Here is a 22,915-nt window from a genome sequence, read left to right on the forward strand (position 1 = left end):
CTACTTAGGCCAAGCCTTCATGTATTGTAACTCTTTCGAGTTTAACCATAACCACTTGGCTGTTTAGGCCAAGCTTTTTCGAGTACAAACCCGTTTCCATCTGTTTATACAGATGAAGTTACATTGTTTCATAGTTTGCCATTGTGAGATTTGAACTCTTGATTCATAGTTTGCCATTGTGAGACTTGAACTCTTGATACTCTTTTGAGTAAACCTGTTTCCATCTGTTTCAGATGAAGTTACATTGTTTCATAGTTTGCCATTGTGAGATTTGAACTCTTGATCTTGGGGTTATAAACCCAGTACCATAACCACTTGGCTACTTAGGCCAAGCCTTCATGTATTGTATCTCTTTCGAGTACAAACACGTTTTCCATCTGTTTCAGATGAAGTTATATTGTTTCATAGTTTGCCATTGTGAGATTTGAACTCTTGATCTTGGGGTTACAAACCCAGTACCCTAACCACTTGGCTATTTAGGCCAAGCTAAATTTTTTCAATGTCTCTTCCATTTCATTGTTTTGCCATTGTGAGATTTGAACTCTTGATTTTGGGGTTACAAACCCAGTACCATAACCACTTGGCTATTTAGGCCAAGCAAACAGCATCTCTTTCTTTTTTTTGTAACTCTTTCGAGTACAAACCCGTTTCCATCTGTTTCAGATGAAGTTACATTGTTTCATTGTTTGCCATTGTGAGATTTGAACTCTTGATACTCTTTCGAGTACAAACCTGTTTCCATCTGTTTCAGATGAAGTCACTTTGTTCCATAGTTTGCCATTGTGAGATTTGAACACTTGATCTGGGGGTTACAAACCCAATACCATAACCACTTGGCTATTTATGCCAAGCTAAAATTACATTGTTTCATACTTTGCCATTGTGAGATTTGAACTCTTGATCTTGGGGTTACAAACCCAGTACCATAACCACTTGGCTATTTAGGCCAAGCCATAAAGGAATTGCAATTTGTGACTGGATGCTGAGTAAATTTACGTTCATAGTTTTTCATAGTTTGCCATTGTGATATTTGAACTCCTGATCTTGGGGTTATAAACCCAGTACCATAACCACTTGGCTATTTAGGCCAAGCCATAAAGGAATTGCAATTTGTGACTGGATGCTGAGTAAATTTATGTTCATAGTTTTTCATAGTTTGCCATTGTGAGATTTGAACTCTTGATCTTGGGGTTATAAACCCAGTACCATAACCACTTGGCTATTTAGGCCAAGCTTTCATGTATTGTAGCTCTTTCGAGTACAAACCCGTTTCCATCTGTTTCAGATGAAGTTACATTGTTTCATAGTTTTGCCATTGTGAGATTTGAACTCTTGATCTTGGGGTTACAAACCCAGTACCATAACCACTTGGCTATTTAGGCCAAGCCATAAAGGAATTGCAATTTGTGACTGGATGCTGAGTAAATTTATGTACATAGTTTTTCATAGTTTGCCATTGTGAGATTTGAACTCTTGATACTCTTTTGAGTAAACCTGTTTCCATCTGTTTCAGATGAAGTTACATTGTTTCATAGTTTGCCATGGTGAGATTTGAACTCTTGATTCATAGTTTGCCATTGTGAGACTTGAACTCTTGATACTCTTTTGAGTAAACCTGTTTCCATCTGTTTCAGATGAAGTTACATTGTTTCATAGTTTGCCATTGTGAGATTTGAACTCTTGATCTTGGGGTTATAAACCCAGTACCATAACCACTTGGCTACTTAGGCCAAGCCTTCATGTATTGTAACTCTTTTGAGTACAAACCTGTTTCTATCTGTTTCAGATGAAGTTACATTGTTTCATAGTTTACCAGTGTGAGATTTGAACTCTTGATCTTGGGGTTATAAACCCAGTACCATAACCACTTGGCTACTTAGGCCAAGCCTTCATGTATTGTAACTCTTTCGAGTACAAACCCGTTTCCATCTGTTTCAGATGAAGTTACATTGTTTCATAGTTTGCCATTGTGAGATTTGAACTCTTGATCTTGGGGTTACAAACCCAGTACCATAACCACTTGGCTATTTAGGCCAAGCCACAGGTGTAACTCTTTCGAGTACAAACACGTTTCCATCTGTTTCAGATGAAGTTACATTGTTTCATAGTTTGCCATTGTGAGATTTGAACTCTTGATCTTGGGGTTACAAACCCAGTACCATAACCACTTAGCTATTTAGGCCAAGCGAAACTGGCGATAAAGGAATTGCAATTTGTGACTGGATGCTGAGTAAATTTATGTTCATAGTTTTTCATAGTTTGCCATTGTGAGATTTGAACTCTTGATACTCTTTTGAGTAAACCTGTTTCCATCTGTTTCAGATGAAGTTACATTGTTTCATAGTTTGCCATTGTGAGATTTGAACTCTTGATTCATAGTTTGCCATTGTGAGACTTGAACTCTTGATACTCTTTTGAGTAAACCTGTTTCCATCTGTTTCAGATGAAGTTACATTGTTTCATAGTTTGCCATTGTGAGATTTGAACTCTTGATCTTGGGGTTATAAACCCAGTACCATAACCACTTGGCTACTTAGGCCAAGCCTGCTTCATGTATTGTAACTCTTTCGAGTACAAACCTGTTTCCATCTGTTTCAGATGAAGTTACATTGTTTCATAGTTTACCAGTGTGAGATTTGAACTCTTGATCTTGGGGTTATAAACCCAGTACCATAACCACTTGGCTACTTAGGCCAAGCCTTCATGTATTGTAACTCTTTCGAGTACAAACCCGTTTCCATCTGTTCCTATTCAGATGAAGTTACATTGTTTCATAGTTTGCCATTGTGAGATTTGAACTCTTGATCTTGGGGTTACAAACCCAGTACCATAACCACTTGGCTATTTAGGCCAAGCCACAAGTGTAACTCTTTCGAGTACAAACACGTTTCCATCTGTTTCAGATGAAGTTACATTGTTTCATAGTTTGCCATTGTGAGATTTGAACTCTTGATCTTGGGGTTACAAACCCAGTACCATAACCACTTGGCTATTTAGGCCAAGCAAAATTACATTGTTTCATAGTTTGCCATTGTGAGATTTGAACTCTTGATCTTGGGGTTACAAACCCAGTACCATAACCACTTGGCTATTTAGGCCAAGCTTGCGCTGTGCGTGTAACTCTTTCGAGTACAAACACGTTTCCATCTGTTTCAGATGAAGTTACATTGTTTCATAGTTTGCCATTGTGAGATTTGAACTCTTGATCTTGGGGTTACAAACCCAGTACCATAACCACTTGGCTATTTAGGCCAAGCGAAACTGGCGATAAAGGAATTGCAATTTGTGACTGGATGCTGAGTAAATTTATGTTCATAGTTTTTCATAGTTTGCCATTGTGAGATTTGAACTCTTGATACTCTTTTGAGTAAACCTGTTTCCATCTGTTTCAGATGAAGTTACATTGTTTCATAGTTTGCCATTGTGAGATTTGAACTCTTGATTCATAGTTTGCCATTGTGAGACTTGAACTCTTGATACTCTTTTGAGTAAACCTGTTTCCATCTGTTTCAGATGAAGTTACATTGTTTCATAGTTTGCTATTGTGAGATTTGAACTCTTGATCTTGGGGTTATAAACCCAGTACCATAACCACTTGGCTACTTAGGCCAAGCCTGCTTCATGTATTGTAACTCTTTCGAGTACAAACCTGTTTCCATCTGTTTCAGATGAAGTTACATTGTTTCATAGTTTACCAGTGTGAGATTTGAACTCTTGATCTTGGGGTTATAAACCCAGTACCATAACCACTTGGCTACTTAGGCCAAGCCTTCATGTATTGTAACTCTTTCGAGTACAAACCCGTTCCCATCTGTTTCAGATGAAGTCACATTGTTTCCCATTGTGAGATTTGAACTCTTGATCTTGGGGTTACAAACCCAGTACCATAACCACTTGGCTATTTAGGCCAAGCAAAATTACATTGTTTCATAGTTTGCCATTGTGAGATTTGAACTCTTGATCTTGGGGTTACAAACCCAGTACCATAACCACTTGGCTATTTAGGCCAAGCCACAGGTGTAACTCTTTCGAGTACAAACACGTTTCCATCTGTTTCAGATGAAGTTACATTGTTTCATAGTTTGCCATTGTGAGATTTGAACTCTTGATCTTGGGGTTACAAACCCAGTACCATAACCACTTAGCTATTTAGGCCAAGCGAAACTGGCGATAAAGGAATTGCAATTTGTGACTGGATGCTGAGTAAATTTATGTTCATAGTTTTTCATAGTTTTCCATTGTGAGATTTGAACTCTTGATCTTGGGCTTATAAACCCAGTACCATAACCACTTGGCTATTTAGGCCAAGCCATAAAGGAATTGCAATTTGTGACTGGATGCTGAGTAAATTTATGTTCATAGTTTTTCATAGTTTGCCATTGTGAGATTTGAACTCTTGATACTCTTTTGAGTAAACCTGTTTCCATCTGTTTCAGATGAAGTTACATTGTTTCATCGTTTGCCATTGTGAGATTTGAACTCTTGATTCATAGTTTGCCATTGTGAGACTTGAACTCTTGATACTCTTTTGAGTAAACCTGTTTCCATCTGTTTCAGATGAAGTTACATTGTTTCATAGTTTGCCATTGTGAGATTTGAACTCTTGATCTTGGGGTTATAAACCCAGTACCATAACCACTTGGCTACTTAGGCCAAGCCTTCATGTATTGTAACTCTTTCGAGTACAAACACGTTTTCCATCTGTTTCAGATGAAGTTATATTGTTTCATAGTTTGCCATTGTGAGATTTGAACTCTTGATCTTGGGGTTACAAACCCAGTACCATAACCACTTGGCTATTTAGGCCAAGCTAAATTTTTTCAATGTCTCTTCCATTTCATTGTTTTGCCATTGTGAGATTTGAACTCTTGATTTTGGGGTTACAAACCCAGTACCATAACCACTTGGCTATTTAGGCCAAGCAAACAGCATCTCTTTCTTCTTTTTGTAACTCTTTCGAGTACAAACCCGTTTCCATCTGTTTCAGATGAAGTTACATTGTTTCATTGTTTGCCATTGTGAGATTTGAACTCTTGATACTCTTTCGAGTACAAACCTGTTTCCATCTGTTTCAGATGAAGTCACTTTGTTCCATAGTTTGCCATTGTGAGATTTGAACACTTGATCTGGGGGTTACAAACCCAATACCATAACCACTTGGCTATTTATGCCAAGCTAAAATTACATTGTTTCATACTTTGCCATTGTGAGATTTGAACTCTTGATCTTGGGGTTACAAACCCAGTACCATAACCACTTGGCTATTTAGGCCAAGCCATAAAGGAATTGCAATTTGTGACTGGATGCTGAGTAAATTTACGTTCATAGTTTTTCATAGTTTGCCATTGTGATATTTGAACTCCTGATCTTGGGGTTATAAACCCAGTACCATAACCACTTGGCTATTTAGGCCAAGCCATAAAGGAATTGCAATTTGTGACTGGATGCTGAGTAAATTTATGTTCATAGTTTTTCATAGTTTGCCATTGTGAGATTTGAACTCTTGATCTTGGGGTTATAAACCCAGTACCATAACCACTTGGCTATTTAGGCCAAGCTTTCATGTATTGTAGCTCTTTCGAGTACAAACCCGTTTCCATCTGTTTCAGATGAAGTTACATTGTTTCATAGTTTTGCCATTGTGAGATTTGAACTCTTGATCTTGGGGTTACAAACCCAGTACCATAACCACTTGGCTATTTAGGCCAAGCCATAAAGGAATTGCAATTTGTGACTGGATGCTGAGTAAATTTATGTACATAGTTTTTCATAGTTTGCCATTGTGAGATTTGAACTCTTGATACTCTTTTGAGTAAACCTGTTTCCATCTGTTTCAGATGAAGTTACATTGTTTCATAGTTTGCCATGGTGAGATTTGAACTCTTGATTCATAGTTTGCCATTGTGAGACTTGAACTCTTGATACTCTTTTGAGTAAACCTGTTTCCATCTGTTTCAGATGAAGTTACATTGTTTCATAGTTTGCCATTGTGAGATTTGAACTCTTGATCTTGGGGTTATAAACCCAGTACCATAACCACTTGGCTACTTAGGCCAAGCCTTCATGTATTGTAACTCTTTTGAGTACAAACCTGTTTCTATCTGTTTCAGATGAAGTTACATTGTTTCATAGTTTACCAGTGTGAGATTTGAACTCTTGATCTTGGGGTTATAAACCCAGTACCATAACCACTTGGCTACTTAGGCCAAGCCTTCATGTATTGTAACTCTTTCGAGTACAAACCCGTTTCCATCTGTTTCAGATGAAGTTACATTGTTTCATAGTTTGCCATTGTGAGATTTGAACTCTTGATCTTGGGGTTACAAACCCAGTACCATAACCACTTGGCTATTTAGGCCAAGCCACAGGTGTAACTCTTTCGAGTACAAACACGTTTCCATCTGTTTCAGATGAAGTTACATTGTTTCATAGTTTGCCATTGTGAGATTTGAACTCTTGATCTTGGGGTTACAAACCCAGTACCATAACCACTTAGCTATTTAGGCCAAGCGAAACTGGCGATAAAGGAATTGCAATTTGTGACTGGATGCTGAGTAAATTTATGTTCATAGTTTTTCATAGTTTGCCATTGTGAGATTTGAACTCTTGATACTCTTTTGAGTAAACCTGTTTCCATCTGTTTCAGATGAAGTTACATTGTTTCATAGTTTGCCATTGTGAGATTTGAACTCTTGATTCATAGTTTGCCATTGTGAGACTTGAACTCTTGATACTCTTTTGAGTAAACCTGTTTCCATCTGTTTCAGATGAAGTTACATTGTTTCATAGTTTGCCATTGTGAGATTTGAACTCTTGATCTTGGGGTTATAAACCCAGTACCATAACCACTTGGCTACTTAGGCCAAGCCTGCTTCATGTATTGTAACTCTTTCGAGTACAAACCTGTTTCCATCTGTTTCAGATGAAGTTACATTGTTTCATAGTTTACCAGTGTGAGATTTGAACTCTTGATCTTGGGGTTATAAACCCAGTACCATAACCACTTGGCTACTTAGGCCAAGCCTTCATGTATTGTAACTCTTTCGAGTACAAACCCGTTTCCATCTGTTCCTATTCAGATGAAGTTACATTGTTTCATAGTTTGCCATTGTGAGATTTGAACTCTTGATCTTGGGGTTACAAACCCAGTACCATAACCACTTGGCTATTTAGGCCAAGCCTTCATGTATTGTAACTCTTTTGAGTACAAACACGTTTCCATCTGTTTCAGATGAAGTTACATTGCTTCATAGTTTGCCATTGTGAGATTTGAACTCTTGATCTTGGGGTTACAAACCCAGTACCATAACCACTTGGCTGTTTAGGCCAAGCCTTCATGTATTGTAACTCTTTCGAGTACAAACCCGTTTCCATCTGTTTCAGATGAAGTTACATTGTTTCATAGTTTGCCATTGTGAGATTTGAACTCTTGATCTTGGGGTTACAAACCTATTACCATAACCACTTGGCTACTTAGGCCAAGCAAAATCCACTTCCATCTGTTTCAGATGAAGTTACATTGTTTCATAGTTTTGCCATTGTGAGATTTGAACTCTTGATCTTGGGGTTACAAATCCAGTACCATAACCACTTGGCTGTTTAGGCCAAGCCTTCATGTATTGTAACTCTTTCGAGTACAAACCTGTTTCCATCTGTTCCTATTCAGATGAAGTGACATTGTTTCATAGTTTGCCATTGTGAGATTTGAACTCTTGATCTTGGGGTTACAAACCCAGTACAATAACCACTTGGCTATTTAGGCCAAGCCAATGTCTCTTCCATTTCATTGTTTTGCCATTGTGAGATTTGAACTCTTGATCTTGGGGTTACAAACCCATTACCATAACCACTTGGCTGTTTAGGCCAAGCCTTCATGTATTGTAACTCTTTCGAGTACAAACACGTTTCCATCTGTTTCAGATGAAGTTACATTGTTTCATAGTTTGCCATTGTGAGATTTGAACTCTTGATCTTGGGGTTACAAGCCCAGTACCATAACCACTTGGCTATTTAGGCCAAGCCCAAAATTGGGATAAAGCCATTGTGAGATTTGAACTCTTGATCTTGGGGTTACAAACCCAGCACCATAACCACTTGGCTATTTAGGCCAAGCTTTGTGAGATTTGAACTCTTGATCTTGGGGTTACAAACCCAGTACCATAACCACTTGGCTACTTAGGCCAAGCTTTCATGTATTGTAACTCTTTCGAGTACAAACCCGTTTCCATCTGTTTCAGATGAAGTTACATAGTTTGCCATTGTGAGATTTGAACTCTTGATCTTGGGGTTACAAACCCAGTACCATAACCACTTGGCTATTTAGGCCAAGCCATATATTTTTTTTTTTATTTTTTTTTTTATTTTTGTTTTTTAAGCCTGCTTCATGTATTGTATCTCTTTCGAGTTAGAACTGTCGACCCCAGAGGGTTGTAACTCTTTTGAGTACAAACATGTTTCCATCTGTTCTTATTCAGATGAAATTACATTGTTTCATAGTTTGCCATTGTGAGATTTCAACTCTTGATCTTGGGGTTACAAACCCAGTACCATAACCACTTGGCTTTTTAGGCCTAAGTTTTTTTTTAAGAAGACGTAACTCTTTCGAGTACAAACCCGTTTCCATCTGTTTCATATGAAGTTACATTGTTTCATAGTTTGCCATTGTGAGATTTGAACTCTTGATCTTGGGGTTACAAACCCAGTACCATAACCACTTGGCTATTTAGGCCAAGCAAAACACGTTTCCATCTGTTTCAGATGAAGTTACATTGTTCCATAGTTTGCCATTGTGAGATTTGAATTCTTGATCTTGGGGTTACAAACCCTGTACCATAACCACTTGGCTATTAAGGCAAAGACTGCTTCATGTTGTGTAACTCTTTTGAGTACAAACACATTTCCATCTGTTTCAAATGAAATTACATTGTTTCATAGTTTGCCATTGTGAGATTTGAACTCGTGAGCTTGGGGTTACAAACCCAGTACCATAACCACTTGGCTATTTAGGCCAAGCCAAATCATTGTAACTCTTTCGAGTACAAACACATTTCCATCTGTTTCAGATGAAGTTACTTTGTTTCATAGTTTGCCATTGTGAGATTTGAACTCTTGATCTTGGGGTTACAAACCCAGTACCATAACCACTTGGCTATTTAGGCCAAGCCTTTTCAAAGCCTACTGCACCTGGCATTCCCAGGCAGTCTCCCATCCAAGTACTAACCAGGCCTGAGTCTGCTTAGCTTCCGAGATCAGGCGTTTTCAGACTAGTATGGCCGTAGGCAATTGCTGCCTGCCTGAGATTTGAATTCTTGATCTTGGGGTTACAATCCCTGTTCCATAACCACTTGGCTATTTAGGCCAAGCCTGCTTCATGTATTGTAAGTCTTTTGAGTACAAACCCGTTTCCATCTGTTTCAGATGAAGTTACATTGTTTCATAGTTTGCCATTGTGAGATTTGAACTCTTGATCTTGGGGTTACAAACCCAGTACCATAACCACTTGGCTACTTAGGCCAAGCCTTCATGTACTGTAACTCTTTTGAGTACAAACACATTTCCATCTGTTTTTCAGATGAAGTTACATTGTTTCATAGTTTGCCATTGTGAGATTTGAACTCTTGATCTTGGGGTTGCAAACCCAGTACCATAACCACTAGGCTATTTAGGCCAAGCCATAAAGTTACATTGTTTCATAGTTTGCCATTGTGAGATTTGAACTCTTGATCTTGGGGTTACAAACCCAGTACCATAACCACTTGGCTATTTAGGCCAAGCCTTCATGTATTGTAACTCTTTCGAGTACAAACCCGTTTCCATCTGTTTCAGATGAAGTTACATTGCTTCATAGTTTGCCATTGTGAGATTTGAACTCTTGATCTTAGGGTTACAAACCCAGTCCCATAACCACTTGGCTATTTAGGCCAAGCCTTCATGTATTGTAACTCTTTCGAGTACAAACACGTTTCCATCTGTTTCAGATGAAGTTACATTGCTTCATAGTTTGCCATTGTGAGATTTGAACTCTTGATCTTGGGGTTACAAATCCAGTACCATAACCACTTGGCTGTTTAGGCCAAGCCTTCATGTATTGTAACTCTTTTGAGTACAAACACGTTTACATCTGTTTCAGATGAAGTTACATTGTTTCATAGTTTGCCATTGTGAGATTTGAACTCTTGATACTCTTTTGAGTAAACCTGTTTCCATATGTTTCAGATGAAGTTACATTGTTTCATAGTTTGCCATTGTGAGATTTGAACTCTTGATCTTGGGGTTACAAATCCAGTACCATAACCACTTGGCTGTTTAGGCCAAGCCTTCATGTATTGTAACTCTTTTGAGTACAAACCCATTTCCATCTGTTTCAGATGAAGTTACATTGCTTCATAGTTTGCCATTGTGAGATTTGAACTCTTGATCTTGGGGTTACAAACCCAGTCCCATAACCACTTGGCTATTTAGGCCAAGCCTTCATGTATTGTAACTCTTTCGAGTACAAACACGTTTCCATCTGTTTCAGATGAAGTTACATTGCTTCATAGTTTGCCATTGTGAGATTTGAACTCTTGATCTTGGGGTTACAAATCCAGTACCATAACCACTTGGCTGTTTACGCCAAGCCTTCATGTATTGTAACTCTTTTGAGTACAAACACGTTTCCATCTGTTTCAGATGAAGTTACATTGTTTCATAGTTTGCCATTGTGAGATTTGAACTCTTGATCTTGGGGTTACAAATCCAGTACCATAACCACTTGGCTGTTTAGGCCAAGCCTTCATGTATTGTAACTCTTTTGAGTACAAACCCATTTCCATCTGTTTCAGATGAAGTTACATTGTTTCATAGTTTGCCATTGTGAGATTTGAACTCTTGATCTTGGGGTTAACAAACCCAGTACCATAACCACTTGGCTATTTAGGCCAAGCCTTCATGTATTGTAACTCTTTCGAGTACAAACCCATTTCCATCTGTTTCAGATGAAGTTACATTGCTTCATAGTTTGCCATTGTGAGATTTGAACTCTTGATCTTGGGGTTACAAACCCAGTACCATAACCACTTGGCTATTTAGGCCAAGCCACAGGTGTAACTCTTTCGAGTACAAACACGTTTCCATCTGTTTCAGGCGAAGTTACATTGTTTCATAGTTTGCCATTGTGAGATTTGAACTCTTGATCCTGGGGTTACAAACCCAGTACCATACCCACTTAGCTATTTAGGCCAAGCGAAACTGGCTATAAAGGAATTGCAATTTGTGACTGGATGCTGAGTAAATTTATGTTCATAGTTTTTCATAGTTTGCCATTGTGAGATTTGAACTCTTGATACTCTTTTGAGTAAACCTGTTTCCATCTGTTTCAGATGAAGTTACATTGTTTCATAGTTTGCCATTGTGAGATTTGAACTCTTGATCTTGGGGTTATAAACCCAGTACCATAACCACTTGGCTACTTAGGCCAAGCCTGCTTCATGTATTGTAACTCTTTCGAGTACAAAGCTGTTTCCATCTGTTTCACATGAAGTTACATTGTTTCATATTTTACCAGTGTGAGATTTGAACTCTTGATCTTGGGGTTATAAACCCAGTACCATAACCACTTGGCTACTTAGGCCAAGCCTTCATGTATTGTAACTCTTTCGAGTACAAACCCGTTTCCATCTGTTTCAGATGAAGTTACATTGCTTCATAGTTTGCCATTGTGAGATTTGAACTCTTGATCTTGGGGTTACAAACCCAGTACCATAACCACTTGGCTGTTTAGGCCAAGCCTTCATGTATTGTAGCTCTTTCGAGTACAAACCCGTTTCCATCTGTTTCAGATGAAGTTACATTGTTTCATAGTTTGCCATTGTGAGATTTGAACTCTTGATCTTGGGGTTACAAACCCAGTACCATAACCACTTGGCTACTTAGGCCAAGCAAAATCCACTTCCATCTGTTTCAGATGAAGTTACATTGTTTCATAGTTTTGCCATTGTGAGATTTGAACTCTTGATCTTAGGGTTACAAACCCAGTACCATAACCACTTGGCTATTTAGGCCAAGCCTTCATGTATTGTAACTCTTTCGAGTACAAACCCGTTTCCATCTGTTTCAGATGAAGTTACATTGCTTCATAGTTTGCCATTGTGAGATTTGAACTCTTGATCTTGGGGTTACAAACCCAGTACCATAACCACTTGGCTGTTTAGGCCAAGCCTTCATGTATTGTAGCTCTTTCGAGTACAAACCCGTTTCCATCTGTTTCAGATGAAGTTACATTGTTTCATAGTTTGCCATTGTGAGATTTGAACTCTTGATCTTGGGGTTACAAACCCAGTACCATAACCACTTGGCTATTTAGGCCAAGCTAAATTCATTCACGGTATGAATATTTTTAACGCCATTGTGAGATTTGAACTCTTGATCTGGGGGTTACAAACCCAGTACCATAACCACTTGGCTATTTAGGCCAAGCGAAACTGGCGATAAAGGAATTGCAATTTGTGATTGGATGCTGAGTAAATTTATGTTCATAGTTTTTCATAGTTTGCCATTGTGAGATTTGAACTCTTGATACTCTTTTGAGTAAACCTGTTTCCATCTGTTTCAGATGAAGTTACATTGTTTCATAGTTTGCCATTTTGAGATTTGAACTCTTGATCTTGGGGTTATAAACCCAGTACCATAACCACTTGGCTACTTAGGCCAAGCCTGCTTCATGTATTGTAACTCTTTCGAGTACAAACCTGTTTCCATCTGTTTCACATGAAGTTACATTGTTTCATAGTTTACCAGTGTGAGATTTGAACTCTTGATCTTGGGGTTATAAACCCAGTACCATAACCACTTGGCTACTTAGGCCAAGCCTTCATGTATTGTAACTCTTTCGAGTACAAACCCGTTTCCATCTGTTTCAGATGAAGTTACATTGCTTCATAGTTTGCCATTGTGAAATTTGAACTCTTGATCTTGGGGTTACAAACCCAGTACCATAACCACTTGGCTGTTTAGGCCAAGCCTTCATGTATTGTAGCTCTTTCGAGTACAAACCCGTTTCCATCTGTTTCAGATGAAGTTACATTGTTTCATAGTTTGCCATTGTGAGATTTGAACTCTTGATCTTGGGGTTACAAACCCATTACCATAACCACTTGGCTACTTAGGCCAAGCAAAATCCACTTCCATCTGTTTCAGATGAAGTTACATTGTTTCATAGTTTTGCCATTGTGAGATTTGAACTCTTGATCTTAGGGTTACAAACCCAGTGCCATAACCACTTGGCTATTTAGGCCAAGCCTTCATGTATTGTAACTCTTTCGAGTACAAACCCGTTTCCATCTGTTTCAGATGAAGTTACATTGCTTCATAGTTTGCCATTGTGAGATTTGAACTCTTGATCTTGGGGTTACAAACCCAGTACCATAACCACTTGGCTATTTAGGCCAAGCCTTCATGTATTGTAACTCTTTTGAGTACAAACACGTTTCCATCTGTTTCATATGAAGTTACATTGCTTCATAGTTTGCCATTGTGAGATTTGAACTCTTGATCTTGGGGTTACAAACCCAGTACCATAACCACTTGGCTGTTTAGGCCAAGCCTTCATGTATTGTAACTCTTTCGAGTACAAACCCGTTTCCATCTGTTTCAGATGAAGTTACATTGTTTCATAGTTTGCCATTGTGAGATTTGAACTCTTGATCTTGGGGTTACAAACCCATTACCATAACCACTTGGCTACTTAGGCCAAGCAAAATCCACTTCCATCTGTTTCAGATGAAGTTACATTGTTTCATAGTTTGCCATTGTGAGATTTGAACTCTTGATCTTGGGGTTACAAACCCATTACCATAACCACTTGGCTACTTAGGCCAAGCAAAATCCACTTCCATCTGTTTCAGATGAAGTTACATTGTTTCATAGTTTGCCATTGTGAGATTTGAACTCTTGATACTCTTTTGAGTAAACCTGTTTCCATATGTTTCAGATGAAGTTACATTGTTTCATAGTTTGCCATTGTGAGATTTGAACTCTTGATCTTGGGGTTACAAATCCAGTACCATAACCACTTGGCTGTTTAGGCCAAGCCTTCATGTATTGTAACTCTTTTGAGTACAAACCCATTTCCATCTGTTTCAGATGAAGTTACATTGCTTCATAGTTTGCCATTGTGAGATTTGAACTCTTGATCTTGGGGTTACAAACCCAGTCCCATAACCACTTGGCTATTTAGGCCAAGCCTTCATGTATTGTAACTCTTTCGAGTACAAACACGTTTCCATCTGTTTCAGATGAAGTTACATTGCTTCATAGTTTGCCATTGTGAGATTTGAACTCTTGATCTTGGGGTTACAAATCCAGTACCATAACCACTTGGCTGTTTACGCCAAGCCTTCATGTATTGTAACTCTTTTGAGTACAAACACGTTTCCATCTGTTTCAGATGAAGTTACATTGTTTCATAGTTTGCCATTGTGAGATTTGAACTCTTGATCTTGGGGTTACAAATCCAGTACCATAACCACTTGGCTGTTTAGGCCAAGCCTTCATGTATTGTAACTCTTTTGAGTACAAACCCATTTCCATCTGTTTCAGATGAAGTTACATTGTTTCATAGTTTGCCATTGTGAGATTTGAACTCTTGATCTTGGGGTTAACAAACCCAGTACCATAACCACTTGGCTATTTAGGCCAAGCCTTCATGTATTGTAACTCTTTCGAGTACAAACCCATTTCCATCTGTTTCAGATGAAGTTACATTGCTTCATAGTTTGCCATTGTGAGATTTGAACTCTTGATCTTGGGGTTACAAACCCAGTACCATACCCACTTAGCTATTTAGGCCAAGCGAAACTGGCTATAAAGGAATTGCAATTTGTGACTGGATGCTGAGTAAATTTATGTTCATAGTTTTTCATAGTTTGCCATTGTGAGATTTGAACTCTTGATACTCTTTTGAGTAAACCTGTTTCCATCTGTTTCAGATGAAGTTACATTGTTTCATAGTTTGCCATTGTGAGATTTGAACTCTTGATCTTGGGGTTATAAACCCAGTACCATAACCACTTGGCTACTTAGGCTAAGCCTGCTTCATGTATTGTAACTCTTTCGAGTACAAAGCTGTTTCCATCTGTTTCACATGAAGTTACATTGTTTCATATTTTACCAGTGTGAGATTTGAACTCTTGATCTTGGGGTTATAAACCCAGTACCATAACCACTTGGCTACTTAGGCCAAGCCTTCATGTATTGTAACTCTTTCGAGTACAAACCCGTTTCCATCTGTTTCAGATGAAGTTACATTGCTTCATAGTTTGCCATTGTGAGATTTGAACTCTTGATCTTGGGGTTACAAACCCAGTACCATAACCACTTGGCTGTTTAGGCCAAGCCTTCATGTATTGTAGCTCTTTCGAGTACAAACCCGTTTCCATCTGTTTCAGATGAAGTTACATTGTTTCATAGTTTGCCATTGTGAGATTTGAACTCTTGATCTTGGGGTTACAAACCCAGTACCATAACCACTTGGCTACTTAGGCCAAGCAAAATCCACTTCCATCTGTTTCAGATGAAGTTACATTGTTTCATAGTTTTGCCATTGTGAGATTTGAACTCTTGATCTTAGGGTTACAAACCCAGTACCATAACCACTTGGCTATTTAGGCCAAGCCTTCATGTATTGTAACTCTTTCGAGTACAAACCCGTTTCCATCTGTTTCAGATGAAGTTACATTGCTTCATAGTTTGCCATTGTGAGATTTGAACTCTTGATCTTGGGGTTACAAACCCAGTACCATAACCACTTGGCTGTTTAGGCCAAGCCTTCATGTATTGTAGCTCTTTCGAGTACAAACCCGTTTCCATCTGTTTCAGATGAAGTTACATTGTTTCATAGTTTGCCATTGTGAGATTTGAACTCTTGATCTTGGGGTTACAAACCCAGTACCATAACCACTTGGCTATTTAGGCCAAGCTAAATTCATTCACGGTATGAATATTTTTAACGCCATTGTGAGATTTGAACTCTTGATCTGGGGGTTACAAACCCAGTACCATAACCACTTGGCTATTTAGGCCAAGCGAAACTGGCGATAAAGGAATTGCAATTTGTGATTGGATGCTGAGTAAATTTATGTTCATAGTTTTTCATAGTTTGCCATTGTGAGATTTGAACTCTTGATACTCTTTTGAGTAAACCTGTTTCCATCTGTTTCAGATGAAGTTACATTGTTTCATAGTTTGCCATTTTGAGATTTGAACTCTTGATCTTGGGGTTATAAACCCAGTACCATAACCACTTGGCTACTTAGGCCAAGCCTGCTTCATGTATTGTAACTCTTTCGAGTACAAACCTGTTTCCATCTGTTTCACATGAAGTTACATTGTTTCATAGTTTACCAGTGTGAGATTTGAACTCTTGATCTTGGGGTTATAAACCCAGTACCATAACCACTTGGCTACTTAGGCCAAGCCTTCATGTATTGTAACTCTTTCGAGTACAAACCCGTTTCCATCTGTTTCAGATGAAGTTACATTGCTTCATAGTTTGCCATTGTGAAATTTGAACTCTTGATCTTGGGGTTACAAACCCAGTACCATAACCACTTGGCTGTTTAGGCCAAGCCTTCATGTATTGTAGCTCTTTCGAGTACAAACCCGTTTCCATCTGTTTCAGATGAAGTTACATTGTTTCATAGTTTGCCATTGTGAGATTTGAACTCTTGATCTTGGGGTTACAAACCCATTACCATAACCACTTGGCTACTTAGGCCAAGCAAAATCCACTTCCATCTGTTTCAGATGAAGTTACATTGTTTCATAGTTTTGCCATTGTGAGATTTGAACTCTTGATCTTAGGGTTACAAACCCAGTGCCATAACCACTTGGCTATTTAGGCCAAGCCTTCATGTATTGTAACTCTTTCGAGTACAAACCCGTTTCCATCTGTTTCAGATGAAGTTACATTGCTTCATAGTTTGCCATTGTGAGATTTGAACTCTTGATCTTGGGGTTACAAACCCAGTACCATAACCACTTGGCTATTTAGGCCAAGCCTTCATGTATTGTAACTCTTTTGAGTACAAACACGTTTCCATCTGTTTCATATGAAGTTACATTGCTTCATAGTTTGCCATTGTGAGATTTGAACTCTTGATCTTGGGGTTACAAACCCAGTACCATAACCACTTGGCTGTTTAGGCCAAGCCTTCATGTATTGTAACTCTTTCGAGTACAAACCCGTTTCCATCTGTTTCAGATGAAGTTACATTGTTTCATAGTTTGCCATTGTGAGATTTGAACTCTTGATCTTGGGGTTACAAACCCATTACCATAACCACTTGGCTACTTAGGCCAAGCAAAATCCACTTCCATCTGTTTCAGATGAAGTTACATTGTTTCATAGTTTTGCCATTGTGAGATTTGAACTCTTGATCTTGGGGTTACAAATCCAGTACCATAACCACTTGGCTGTTTAGGCCAAGCCTTCATGTATTGTAACTCTTTCGAGTACAAACCTGTTTCCATCTGTTCCTATTCAGATGAAGTGACATTGTTTCATAGTTTGCCATTGTGAGATTTGAACTCTTGATCTTGGGGTTACAAACCCAGTACAATAACCACTTGGCTATTTAGGCCAAGCCAATGTCTCTTCCATTTCATTGTTTTGCCATTGTGAGATTTGAACTCTTGATCTTGGGGTTACAAACCCATTACCATAACCACTTGGCTGTTTAGGCCAAGCCTTCATGTATTGTAACTCTTTCGAGTACAAACACGTTTCCATCTGTTTCAGATGAAGTTACATTGTTTCATAGTTTGCCATTGTGAGATTTGAACTCTTGATCTTGGGGTTACAAGCCCAGTACCATAACCACTTGGCTATTTAGGCCAAGCCCAAAATTGGGATAAAGCCATTGTGAGATTTGAACTCTTGATCTTGGGGTTACAAACCCAGCACCATAACCACTTGGCTATTTAGGCCAAGCTTTGTGAGATTTGAACTCTTGATCTTGGGGTTACAAACCCAGTACCATAACCACTTGGCTACTTAGGCCAAGCTTTCATGTATTGTAACTCTTTCGAGTACAAACCCGTTTCCATCTGTTTCAGATGAAGTTACATAGTTTGCCATTGTGAGATTTGAACTCTTGATCTTGGGGTTACAAACCCAGTACCATAACCACTTGGCTATTTAGGCCAAGCCATATATTTTTTTTTTTATTTTTTTTTTTATTTTTGTTTTTTAAGCCTGCTTCATGTATTGTATCTCTTTCGAGTTAGAACTGTCGACCCCAGAGGGTTGTAACTCTTTTGAGTACAAACATGTTTCCATCTGTTCTTATTCAGATGAAATTACATTGTTTCATAGTTTGCCATTGTGAGATTTCAACTCTTGATCTTGGGGTTACAAACCCAGTACCATAACCACTTGGCTTTTTAGGCCTAAGTTTTTTTTTAAGAAGACGTAACTCTTTCGAGTACAAACCCGTTTCCATCTGTTTCATATGAAGTTACATTGTTTCATAGTTTGCCATTGTGAGATTTGAACTCTTGATCTTGGGGTTACAAACCCAGTACCATAACCACTTGGCTATTTAGGCCAAGCCTTTTCAAAGCCTACTGCACCTGGCATTCCCAGGCAGTCTCCCATCCAAGTACTAACCAGGCCTGAGTCTGCTTAGCTTCCGAGATCAGGCGTTTTCAGACTAGTATGGCCGTAGGCAATTGCTGCCTGCCTGAGATTTGAATAATTGATCTTGGGGTTACAATCCCTGTTCCATAACCACTTGGCTATTTAGGCCAAGCCTGCTTCATGTATTGTAACTCTTTTGAGTACAAACCCGTTTCCATCTGTTTCAGATGAAGTTACATTGTTTCATAGTTTGCCATTGTGAGATTTGAACTCTTGATCTTGGGGTTACAAACCCAGTACCATAACCACTTGGCTACTTAGGCCAAGCCTTCATGTACTGTAACTCTTTTGAGTACAAACACATTTCCATCTGTTTTTCAGATGAAGTTACATTGTTTCATAGTTTGCCATTGTGAGATTTGAACTCTTGATCTTGGGGTTACAAACCCAGTACCATAACCACTTGGCTACTTAGGCCAAGCAAAATCCACTTCCATCTGTTTCAGATGAAGTTACATTGTTTCATAGTTTTGCCATTGTGAGATTTGAACTCTTGATCTTAGGGTTACAAACCCAGTACCATAACCACTTGGCTATTTAGGCCAAGCCTTCATGTATTGTAACTCTTTCGAGTACAAACCCGTTTCCATCTGTTTCAGATGAAGTTACATTGCTTCATAGTTTGCCATTGTGAGATTTGAACTCTTGATCTTAGGGTTACAAACCCAGTCCCATAACCACTTGGCTATTTAGGCCAAGCCTTCATGTATTGTAACTCTTTCGAGTACAAACACGTTTCCATCTGTTTCAGATGAAGTTACATTGCTTCATAGTTTGCCATTGTGAGATTTGAACTCTTGATCTTGGGGTTACAAATCCAGTACCATAACCACTTGGCTGTTTAGGCCAAGCCTTCATGTATTGTAACTCTTTTGAGTACAAACACGTTTCCATCTGTTTCAGATGAAGTTACATTGTTTCATAGTTTGCCATTGTGAGATTTGAACTCTTGATACTCTTTTGAGTAAACCTGTTTCCATCTGTTTCAGATGAAGTTACATTGTTTCATAGTTTGCCATTGTGAGATTTGAACTCTTGATCTTGGGGTTACAAATCCAGTACCATAACCACTTGGCTGTTTAGGCCAAGCCTTCATGTATTGTAACTCTTTTGAGTACAAACCCATTTCCATCTGTTTCAGATGAAGTTACATTGCTTCATAGTTTGCCATTGTGAGATTTGAACTCTTGATCTTGGGGTTACAAACCCAGTCCCATAACCACTTGGCTATTTAGGCCAAGCCTTCATGTATTGTAACTCTTTCGAGTACAAACACGTTTCCATCTGTTTCAGATGAAGTTACATTGCTTCATAGTTTGCCATTGTGAGATTTGAACTCTTGATCTTGGGGTTACAAATCCAGTACCATAACCACTTGGCTGTTTAGGCCAAGCCTTCATGTATTGTAACTCTTTTGAGTACAAACACGTTTCCATCTGTTTCAGATGAAGTTACATTGTTTCATAGTTTGCCATTGTGAGATTTGAACTCTTGATCTTGGTGTTACAAATCCAGTACCATAACCACTTGGCTGTTTAGGCCAAGCCTTCATGTATTGTAACTCTTTTGAGTACAAACCCATTTCCATCTGTTTCAGATGAAGTTACATTGTTTCATAGTTTGCCATTGTGAGATTTGAACTCTTGATCTTGGGGTTAACAAACCCAGTACCATAACCACTTGGCTATTTAGGCCAAGCCTTCATGTATTGTAACTCTTTCGAGTACAAACCCGTTTCCATCTGTTTCAGATGAAGTTACATTGCTTCATAGTTTGCCATTGTGAGATTTGAACTCTTGATCTTGGGGTTACAAACCCAGTACCATAACCACTTGGCTATTTAGGCCAAGCCTTCATGTATTGTAACTTTTTTGAGTACAAACATGTTTCCATCTGTTCCTATTCAGATGAAGTTACATTGTTTCATAGTTTGCCATTGTGAAATTTGAACTCCTGATCTTGGGGTTACAAGCCCAGTACCATAACCACTTGGCTATTTAGGCCAAGCCCAACGTTTATTTTAGTGGGTATATAAATAGCAGAGGGTGGTTTCGATCCATCCACCTCTGGGTTATAGGCCCAGCACACTTCCACTGTGCCACTCTGGTGCATAAAGAATCAACACTTCAAAGCTACCACTCTTCATCTGTTTATACAGATGAGGTTATATTGTTTCATAGTTTTGCCATTGTGAGATTTGAACTCTTGATCTTGGGGTTACAAACCCAGTACCATAACCACTTGGCTATTTAGGCCAAGCCTTCATGTATTGTAACTCTTTCGAGTACAAACCCGTTTCCATCTGTTTCAGTTGAAGTTACATTGTTTCATAGTTTGCCATTGTGAGATTTGAACTCTTGATCTTGAGATAGCAAACCCAGTACCATAACCACTTGGCTATTTAGGCCAAGCCCCTAGTTTTGCCATTGTGAGATTTGAACTCTTGATCTTGGGGTTAACAAACCCAGTACCATAACCACTTGGCTATTTAGGCCAAGCCTTCATGTATTGTAACTCTTTCGAGTACAAACCCGTTTCCATCTGTTTCAGATGAAGTTACATTGCTTCATAGTTTGCCATTGTGAGATTTGAACTCTTGATCTTGGGGTTACAAACCCAGTACCATAACCACTTGGCTATTTAGGCCAAGCCCAACGTTTATTTTAGTGGGTATATAAATAGCAGAGGGTGGTTTCGATCCATCCACCTCTGGGTTATAGGCCCAGCACACTTCCACTGTGCCACTCTGGTGCATAAAGAATCAACACACTAAAGCTACCACTCTTCATCTGTTTATACAGATGAGGTTATATTGTTTCATAGTTTGCTATTGTGAGATTTGAACTCTTGATCTTGGGGTTATAAACCCAGTACCATAACCACTTGGCTACTTAGGCCAAGCCTGCTTCATGTATTGTAACTCTTTCGAGTACAAACCTGTTTCCATCTGTTTCAGATGAAGTTACATTGTTTCATAGTTTACCAGTGTGAGATTTGAACTCTTGATCTTGGGGTTATAAACCCAGTACCATAACCACTTGGCTACTTAGGCCAAGCCTTCATGTATTGTAACTCTTTCGAGTACAAACCCGTTCCCATCTGTTTCAGATGAAGTCACATTGTTTCCCATTGTGAGATTTGAACTCTTGATCTTGGGGTTACAAACCCAGTACCATAACCACTTGGCTATTTAGGCCAAGCCACAGGTGTAACTCTTTCGAGTACAAACACGTTTCCATCTGTTTCAGGCGAAGTTACATTGTTTCATAGTTTGCCATTGTGAGATTTGAACTCTTGATCCTGGGGTTACAAACCCAGTACCATACCCACTTAGCTATTTAGGCCAAGCGAAACTGGCGATAAAGGAATTGCAATTTGTGACTGGATGCTGAGTAAATTTATGTTCATAGTTTTTCATAGTTTGCCATTGTGAGATTTGAACTCTTGATACTCTTTTGAGTAAACCTGTTTCCATCTGTTTCAGATGAAGTTACATTGTTTCATAGTTTGCCATTGTGAGATTTGAACTCTTGATCTTGGGGTTATAAACCCAGTACCATAACCACTTGGCTACTTAGGCCAAGCCTGCTTCATGTATTGTAACTCTTTCGAGTACAAAGCTGTTTCCATCTGTTTCACATGAAGTTACATTGTTTCATAGTTTACCAGTGTGAGATTTGAACTCTTGATCTTGGGGTTATAAACCCAGTACCATAACCACTTGGCTACTTAGGCCAAGCCTTCATGTATTGTAACTCTTTCGAGTACAAACCCGTTTCCATCTGTTTCAGATGAAGTTACATTGCTTCATAGTTTGCCATTGTGAGATTTGAACTCTTGATCTTGGGGTTACAAACCCAGTACCATAACCACTTGGCTGTTTAGGCCAAGCCTTCATGTATTGTAGCTCTTTCGAGTACAAACCCGTTTCCATCTGTTTCAGATGAAGTTACATTGTTTCATAGCTTGCCATTGTGAGATTTGAACTCTTGATCTTGGGGTTACAAACCCAGTACCATAACCACTTGGCTACTTAGGCCAAGCAAAATCCACTTCCATCTGTTTCAGATGAAGTTACATTGTTTCATAGTTTTGCCATTGTGAGATTTGAACTCTTGATCTTAGGGTTACAAACCCAGTACCATAACCACTTGGCTATTTAGGCCAAGCCTTCATGTATTGTAACTCTTTCGAGTACAAACCCGTTTCCATCTGTTTCAGATGAAGTTACATTGCTTC

At 38.8% G+C, this 22,915-nt stretch overlaps 2 pseudogenes; both read right to left on the reverse strand.

Annotated features, from left to right (window-relative positions):
- Window positions 1-9,171: 9,171 nt before the first annotated feature.
- LOC121281683 lies at window positions 9,172-9,280 on the reverse strand (annotated as a pseudogene).
- Window positions 9,281-18,597: 9,317 nt separating this feature from the next.
- Window positions 18,598-18,706, reverse strand: LOC121281684 (annotated as a pseudogene).
- Window positions 18,707-22,915: the final 4,209 nt, after the last annotated feature.

This window comes from Carcharodon carcharias, chromosome 8 (genome assembly GCF_017639515.1).
Source record: "Carcharodon carcharias isolate sCarCar2 chromosome 8, sCarCar2.pri, whole genome shotgun sequence".
In the NCBI taxonomy this organism is placed as follows: Eukaryota; Metazoa; Chordata; class Chondrichthyes; order Lamniformes; family Lamnidae; genus Carcharodon; species Carcharodon carcharias.